Source organism: Eriocheir sinensis, chromosome 70 (genome assembly GCF_024679095.1).
Source record: "Eriocheir sinensis breed Jianghai 21 chromosome 70, ASM2467909v1, whole genome shotgun sequence".
In the NCBI taxonomy this organism is placed as follows: Eukaryota; Metazoa; Arthropoda; class Malacostraca; order Decapoda; family Varunidae; genus Eriocheir; species Eriocheir sinensis.
In genome coordinates, this window is record NC_066578.1 from 2,235,594 (window position 1) to 2,244,461 (window position 8,868).

Below are 8,868 nucleotides of genomic sequence, written 5' to 3' on the forward strand. Positions count from 1 at the left end.
GAGAGAGAGAGAGAGAGAGAGAGAGAGAGAGAGAGAGAGAGAGAGAGAGAGAGAGAGACAGACAGACAGACAGACAGAGACAGACAGACAGACAGACAGACAAAGACAGACAGACAGACAAAGACAGACAGACAGACAGACAGACAGACAAAGACAGGCAGAGACAAAGACAGACAGAGACAGACAGACAGACAGACAGAAACAGACAGACAGACAAAGACAGACAGACAGACAGACAGAGAGACAGACAGACAGACAAAGACAGACAGACAGACAGACAGACAGACAGACAGACAGACAAAGACAGACGGACAGACAGACAGACAGACAGACAGACAGACAGACAAAGACAGACAAAGACAGACAGACAGACAGACAGACAGACAAAGACAGACAGACAGACAAAGACAGACAGACAGACAGACAGACAGACAGACAGACAGACAGACAAAGACAGACAGACAGACAGACAGACAAAGACAGACAGACAGACAGACAGACAGACAGACAGACAGACAAAGACAGACAGACAGACAGACAGACAGACAGACAAAGACAGATAGACAGAGAGACAGACAGAGACAGACAGACAGACACAGAAGGATAACACAAACTCGCCGCCTCGATATTTTTACAGCCCTTCAACAACAACAACAACAACAACAACAACATCGAGAGGGCGACTCCGTACAATTACAAACTATTCACCTAATCGCCTTCGCCTTTCTTATTTCTTCTTTTTTTGCCTCTTCAACCGCTCAAAACAAACCTCAATATTAAGACTCGTTTATATTTGTTCACCATTACTGCTCTGTTGAACGTGTTACTTAAGTGAACGTAGGCTGACTCTTTCCCGGGATTTTTTTCGTTCTGTCATTTTTCTTCCTTTGAACTGTCTCCTAAATAAGCGCTCATTCTATCCATAATCTTCCCTTCATTGACTTTCTTTACTGCAACAAAAAGTACCGCACATTCTATCCATATTCTTCCCTTGAGTTACTTTCTTTACTGCAACAAAAAGTACCGCACATTCTATCCATATCCTTCCCTTCGCTGACTTCCTTTACTGCAACAAAAAGTACCGCACATTCTATCCATATCCTTCCCTTCATTGACTTTCTTTACTGCAACAAAAAGTACCGCACATTCTATCCATATCCTTCCCTTCATTGACTTCCTTTAATGCAACAAAAAGTACCACACATTCTATCCATATTCTTCCCTTCAGTTACTTCCTTTAATGCAACAAAAAGTACCACTCATTCTATCCATATTCTTCCCTTCAGTTACTTCCTTTAATGCAACGAAAAGTACCACACATTCTATCCATATTCTTCCCTTCAGTTACTTCCTTTAATGCAACAAAAAGTACCGCACATTCTATCCATATCCTTCCCTTGAGTTACTTTCTTTACTGCAACAAAAAGTACCGCACATTCTATCCATATCCTTCCCTTGAGTTACTTTCTTTACTGCAACAAAAAGTACCGCACATTCTATCCATATCCTTCCCTTGAGTTACTTTCTTTACTGCAACAAAAAGTACCGCACATTCTATCCATATCCTTCCCTTGAGTTACTTTCTTTACTACAACAAAAAGTACCGCACATTCTATCCATATCCTTCCCTTGAGTTACTTTCTTTACTGCAACAAAAAGTACCGCACATTCTATCCATATCCTTCCCTTGAGTTACTTTCTTTACTACAACAAAAAGTACCGCACATTCTATCCATATCCTTCCCTTGAGTTACTTTCTTTACTGCAACAAAAAGTACCGCACATTCTAACCATATCCTTCCCTTCACTGACTTCCTTTCCTGCAACAAAAAGTACCGCACATTCTATCCAAATTCTTCCCTTGAGTTACTTTCTTTACTGCAACAAAAAGTACCGCACATTCTATCCATATCCTTCCCTTGAGTTACTTTCTTTACTGCAACAAAAAGTACCACACATTCTATCCATATCCTTCCCTTGAGTTACTTTCTTTACTGCAACAAAAAGTACCGCACATTCTATCCATATCCTTCCCTTCATTGACTTCCTTTACTGCAACAAAAAGTACCGCACATTCTATCCATATCCTTCCCTTGAGTTACTTTCTTTACTGCAACAAAAAGTACCGCACATTCTATCCATATCCTTCCCTTGAGTTACTTCCTTTACTGCAACAAAAAGTACCGCACATTCTATCCATATCCTTCCCTTCACTGACTTCCTTTACTGTAACAAAAAGTACCGCGCATTCTATCCATATTTTCCCCTTAAGCAACCTCGTTTACTCTTAAAAAATAGTACTACACATTCTATCCACATTTTCCCTTGCTACCTCAGTTACTCTTAAACAAATGTACTACACATTCCATACATTTTTCCTTTGACCTACTTCCATTACGATAAAAAAGTACTAAACATTATATTCATACCTTCCTTAATGTAAAAAAAAAAAAGGACTACACATTCTATCCACGCTCATCAGAATGTTGTCCATCTTTCCAATGCATGAGGTACCCGGCATCGTCACTCCTTCACCCAATCACTCTTATAGCAGGATTTAAGTTTCCCAAATCAATTGCACTTCCATAGTTTCGCATTATCTTCTCTACCTCTGTCTTAATCTTATTCAATCTCCTATCTCATTCTCATGCTATCTATTTCCTCACTGTATCTCTTATCTCATTCATTCTATATATTTCTTCACATCCTATCTTATTCTCATTCTGTTTTACCTCTGCATCATTCATTCTTTCTATCTCCTTTTCATTCAATCTCTCTCTTTGTCCTGTCTATCTCCTTTTCATTATCTCTCTATCTCCTCATTCACTCTACATCCTTCTCAGTCTTCCTCTCTCTTATTCTCATCATTCTGTCTCATTCTCTCTCTTCGATCTCTCTTCTGTTCCTCTATCTCTATCCCATTATCATTATTCCACCTCCTCATCATCATTCAATTTCATTTCCATCACTCTACTTTTATTCCCTCATTCTAGCATTTTATCTCTTTCTCCTCATTCTATTCCAATCTCCTCATCTCTCCTCTTCTTTATATCATTCGTTGCCATTCTCATTCTACCTCTCATTTATTTTCTCTATCTCAACCTTTTTCTGCATCTATCCTTTCCATTATCAGTACCCAAGACGATCCAACACTCCTTATGTTTCTGTATTAAAGGATTCAGTGCCACAAATTCCCGCCGTCTCGCCTCTGGATGCAGCGAGCCGGATGTGCTTATGACTTTCTCCACTAGAGGGCAGTGCGGCGTTGCGTTTATATGAGGAGATGGAAGAGGAGGAGGAGGAGGAAATGAAGGGAGGCTAATGGTGATCCAATTAACACCTTGACTCAAATCCCACAACTGGAGACAGAGATGTGGCAGCGTGGTACGGAAGGAGAGACCCCCGCAGAGTCCCCCCAATCTTCAGTTCCTCCTGGATTGATTATAGCATGTGTCGGGGAGGTGACACGTTGCGTTCATATGAGGAGAAGGCAAAAGAGGAGGAGGAGGAGGAGGAGGAGGAGGTAAGCGGATGTAATAAAAGATGTAAGAAGATAGATGAAGAAATGGAGGGAAGAAGATAAAGATAACAGGATAAATAGAAGTTAGGATGAAGAGGAGGAGGAGGAGGAGGAGGAGGAGGAGGAAGAGGGAAGAAGTAAAAGATGTAGATAACGTAGATGGAAGATAACGTTGGGAAGGGTAGATGAAAAGTAGAGATTGAGACAAGAATAACAGAAAATGAGGTAGAAACGAAAGGAGAAAGGTTGGATTAGAAGGAAGAGAGAAAGAGAGAGTGGGAATAAGAGAAAAGAGGAAGAAAAGGAAGTATTCAAAGTTTTTTCCCACATCAAATCAATATTATGACCATCCTCCTCCTCCTCCTCATCATCATCATTAACATTATCATCATCATCATCCATCTCATTATCATTTTATTTCATTATCATCACTCTACGATATTCTCTCCTTCAGTCTCTTCTATCTCCATCTCCTCATTTAATCTTTGTCTCCATTTCATCTCTATTTCATTTTCTCTATCTCCCAACACTCCGCCATATTAAAAAGGAAGGAAGGAAGGAAGAAAGAGGGGAAGAAGGGTGAGAGAGGAGTGCCACTTATCCGTGCTAGCCAACACCTCTGCGGCGGGCAATGGCACACACAAACATGTCCGGCAAACTAACCATCCCCTTTCTCTACAACTCGGTGCCGCGCCGCCTCCGTGTATTTGTCATAAATTCATAAATCTTTGTGCCGTAAGTTTCGTGATCTGCCTCTTCGTCGGCGCTGTCCTCCTCGGGCTCGGACTCGGCGGGGGTTGCGGGGACCAATTCTCGGCGCTGTTCCCCTTGTGTCGGGTAGAGACGGCGGCGGAGGCTGTCGACGCCCCCGACACGTGATCGCCCAACCACGGGGCAGAACCTCCTGGAAGACCCCCAAACACCGCCTCTGTGCCGTCTTCTGCGCGAGGCGTGGAGGTTCTCGACGACACAGACGACACAGCCTCTGCGTCGTCTGCGCCGCCGAGTACCTCGCGTTCCGTGCAGCTGGCGGGGCGGGGACGGGATCGGTGGGGGTCTGCAGGAGGCTCCGCGCTCGTCTTGGGCCGTCACTCCCTGTCCGGGCGTCCACAGCCCAGCGCTTCGCAAACCCGCCCAGCGTGAACCCGAAGAGAACAGCCGAAGAGCCGGACCGTGACGCCACGACACAACAATCTATGGGTTTAGATAGATAGATAGATAAATAGATAGACAGACAGATAGATAGATAGATTAGTGACCACAGTTTCTTTTAAATTACATAGACAAATACGTGAAGCCTAAAATTCTCACAAAGTGCTGTACAAGGATAGAACTGTCTCTTGTAGAAATCACATCAAACACAAATAAAAGAAAACTCATAAAAACACGATAAATTCAATTAATAGTAATAACACATTAAATTAACATTAACCGACTGTATCCAGCTATACACACAAATTACTGGCGCAGCAAGTGATAGGTCAACCACTAACCATATTCCCCGCGAGATGAAATACAAGTACACAACATAAAACGTACAATAACCGTAAAACAAATCCAATACAAAAGAGTAACCACAAATCGACACTACACCAAACAAGCAAATAACAACAAGAAAAAATAAAAGATAAAAACAAAATATCAAACACTAGTAACGTAAAATACAAAAAAGTTGGAAAGTTTCGTTTAGTCGGCGCAACATCTGTGGTCATATGCCGGAGAGAGACAAACGGGGAAGGAATTATAGAACGTAAAATACAAACACATCGACATAATACTCATACAATGCCCTAAAACTTTAATATAAAACACAAATTAAACCGAGACCTCTTAAGACACATATCATATAATAGATCCCAGCGGTTCCTAATGCTGTTCTGTTGCTGTAGTGCTGCTGCTGTGACTGAACAACAACTACTACTACCCAACACTCTGCTCTGCTAAGTGTTTTTTCTGATACATTATATTCCGTCACTCTCACCCTAACACACCTCCTTTCCCTCGCTGTACTAACCCCATACATCTCACAACCTCACAGTGCTGCACGCAAGCTCCTTCTAAACGTTCTACACGTTTTTTTTTTTTTCCTATTTATTTTCCAGGAAGTGTTTATATTAGATACTGTTTCAGGCTGTAATTTTCCTTGATAAACGGAAATTTTTCGTGGTAGCCAACAATAGTTTTTAAGTCTTTTGTGTTTTGTTTATTAGTATTTTCAGGATGTTCCAATGTAGTCGAGTGTGATACCGTATTCTTTGAACATTAAAAACTACATTGTTGGGGATTATACAACTACCCCTGATGTTACTATCTTGCCGATTTTGACTGAAAATTACATTTTTTAGAGATTACAAAACTTTTGTATCTAAATATCTGATTTTTTTTACAAAATAATCTTAGCAACCAGCGAAAGCCTCACGCTTGCCTTATTTAAAACAAGTTATCCTAAGCCCGCGGACGCTCGCATACACACGTTACGAAATACTCCAAAATGATATGTCCAAAATCTCTCTCTCTCTCTCTCTCTCTCTCTCTCTCTCTCTCTCTCTCTCTCTGTTAGGACATGCTGTACAGTTCTCTCTCTCTCTCTCTCTCTCTCTCTCTCTCTCTCTCTCTCTCTCTCTCTCTCTCTCTCTCTCTCTCTCTCTCTCTGATAAAGTCCCACATCATAAATTACTTTATAAATTAAAGCAAATAGGTATTGACGGTCAAGTAAACCAATGGATCGCGAATTGGTTGAGCAACAGACAACAAAGAGTGATGATTGACGGATTTACCTCAGAGTGGGCACCGGTCACTAGCGGCGTCCCTCTGGGCTCGGTTCTTGACCAAGTGCTCTTCATTATTTACATCAACGACGTGGATGTTGGACTCAATAATCCCATTAGTAAATTTGCAGACGACACAAAGATTGGTAACTCGGTTCTCACTGACGAAGACAGGCAAAGCCTCCAAGAGGATTTGCACAAAATTTCAGCTTGGTCGGATAGATGGGAGATGCCCTTTAACGTAGTCAAGTGCCAGGTCCTTCAAGTTGGAACAAGGAATAAGATGTTCGATTACGAAATGGGCGGCGTTAAACTCACAAGCGTTCAGTGCGCTAAGGACCTGGGGGTCAAAATCGCGTCAAACCTCAAATTCTCACATCAATACATCGATGTAACAAATAAAGCGAACAGAATGCTGGGCTTCATTAAAAGAAACTTTTTATTCAAGAATAAAGATGTAATACTTTCGCTCTACTGTAGTTTAGTCAGACCCCACTTGGAATATGCGGTACAGTTTTGGTCTCCCCACCATGCAAAGGACATTGCTAAATTAGGTGTTCAGCGTCGGGCAACAAAAATGATCCCTTCCTTACGCACAAATCCTACGAAGAGAGGCTTTCCGCTCTTAACATGTTCTCTCTTGAGAAACGTCGCCTCCGAGGAAAACTGATCGAATGTTTTAAAATACTTAATGGATTCACGAATGTGGACAAATCAAAATTGTTTATGATCGATGACACTTTGCGAACGAGGAACAATCGCATAAAACTCAAATGTAGGCAAGTAAATTCAGACTGCACCAAATTTTTCTTCACCAACGTTGTAGTGCGAGAATGGAATAAGCTCCCACCTTTAGTGGTCCAGTGTAACACGATTGATTCTTTTAAGAACAAGCTCGACCGTCACTTCCTTCAACTTAATGTTAACAAGAGTGAAATGCAAAGTTTTGGAGCCATCTGATCAATGTAGAATCACTTATTTTTAACCACCTAGTCTGGACCTTGGGATTTGTGTGGTCTGATTTTCTATGTAATTTTATGTAATTATCTCTCTCTCAGGACATGGTGTACAGTTTTCGTCTCCCAACCATGCGAGGGACATTACTAACTAGAAGGTGCATAGGGCAACAAAGATGGTCTATTTCTTGTACAACAAACCTTACGAACCTTAACATGTTTTCGCTTGAAAAACGTCACCTCCGAGGAAACTGAAAGAATATTTCAAAACACTCAAGGCTTTTACGAATATGGACAAATCCTTTCTTTTTCATGTTTGGCCTATCGCCCCGGTAGACGGCCCCAGCTCGTTAGTGACGCTGGTATTTTTTTTTTATAATGGCACCTTTCTTGCTTGACCTATGCTGTCCCTCGGAGCTCCACTTGATCCTCTTTGAAGTTTCGCTAGTGTGTGATTGGGAGATGGAAAATTTAAATCATTTTTTGCTGTGGTGCCCTGGATATGAGGAAATAAGGAGAAAATCAAGAGCTTTGCAAAGACCTTATATAGAACAAGAAAAAAACACCTCTCTTTCGGCCACCTCTTCAGATTCTTTTTGTGAGCAGCGAGTAGCGGGCTTTTTTTATTATTGTTTACTTTTATGTGCCCTTGAGCTGTCTCTTTTGTTGTAAAAAAAAATCATTGGCAATCTACTGTTTAGAGAAGAATGGAAAGAAGAAGCTAAGAAAATAGTATATGAGATGTGGGTGAAAAGGGAACACCAACGGAGGAACTTGAACGATTGAAAAAAGAAACAAGAAAGGGAAGCGCCGTTGCAAAGGCTAAGCTTCCCGACCAACACCAGAACCAGAACCAGAACCCTATATGAGTAGTTTTGGATCACTCGGCGATGAATGAAAGTTATTGTGTGGCGGCGACGGGACTTGGGTTGGTATTGTCAGATGCTCGCACCCATCACACCAACTATTTCCAAGGGCCAAAAAGGAGGTTAATCGAGTTCTAATGAGTGTTCCTTTAGGTTCACGGTACAGAAGAAGGCTCAGACTACCACCAGGGTCATAAAAGTACCCCTGGAAATGCCCTAAACTCCCACGAAAGACTAGTAGACTACGTGTTCTTGGGCGCAGAAATGTTTAAAAATATGGCCCCTAAACCTCGATGCTCCAGGATACCGCGCCTGCACACCGACTACTCAGCCTCCCCTATGATCGATGACATGTCTAAAACGAAGCATAGTGGCACAAAACTTAATAGTGTAAGCAAATAAATTCAAACTGCGCCAAATTTTGCTTCACCGACGTTGTTGCACGAGATTGGAAGAAACTCCCACCTCCAGGGATCCAGTGCAACACGATTCAACGATTAAAAAAAAAATAATCCCACTTCTTTCATAATATTCGCTAAGACAGAAATGCAAAGTAACGGTGGCATATGATTGATCACTTCACTTGGGTTTAAGGACACACCACATAGTCTGGACCATAGGGTCTATGTGGTCTGAATATCTATGTAAATCTCTCTCTCTCTTAATCAATCTGTTTATCTATCTATCCATCTATCTATTCATCTGCTTATCTATCTATATTTGTATTCATCTATCTATCTATCTGTCTATATTCATCT

The 8,868-nt window shown here is 41.5% G+C and overlaps 1 long non-coding RNA gene across 1 annotated transcript in view; it reads right to left on the reverse strand.

The window, feature by feature from the left end:
• The window catches only part of LOC126988716 (uncharacterized), a 91,893-nt gene that overhangs the window by 69,766 nt on the left and 13,259 nt on the right, over positions 1–8,868 (reverse strand). The gene's annotated exons all lie outside the window — the stretch shown is intronic.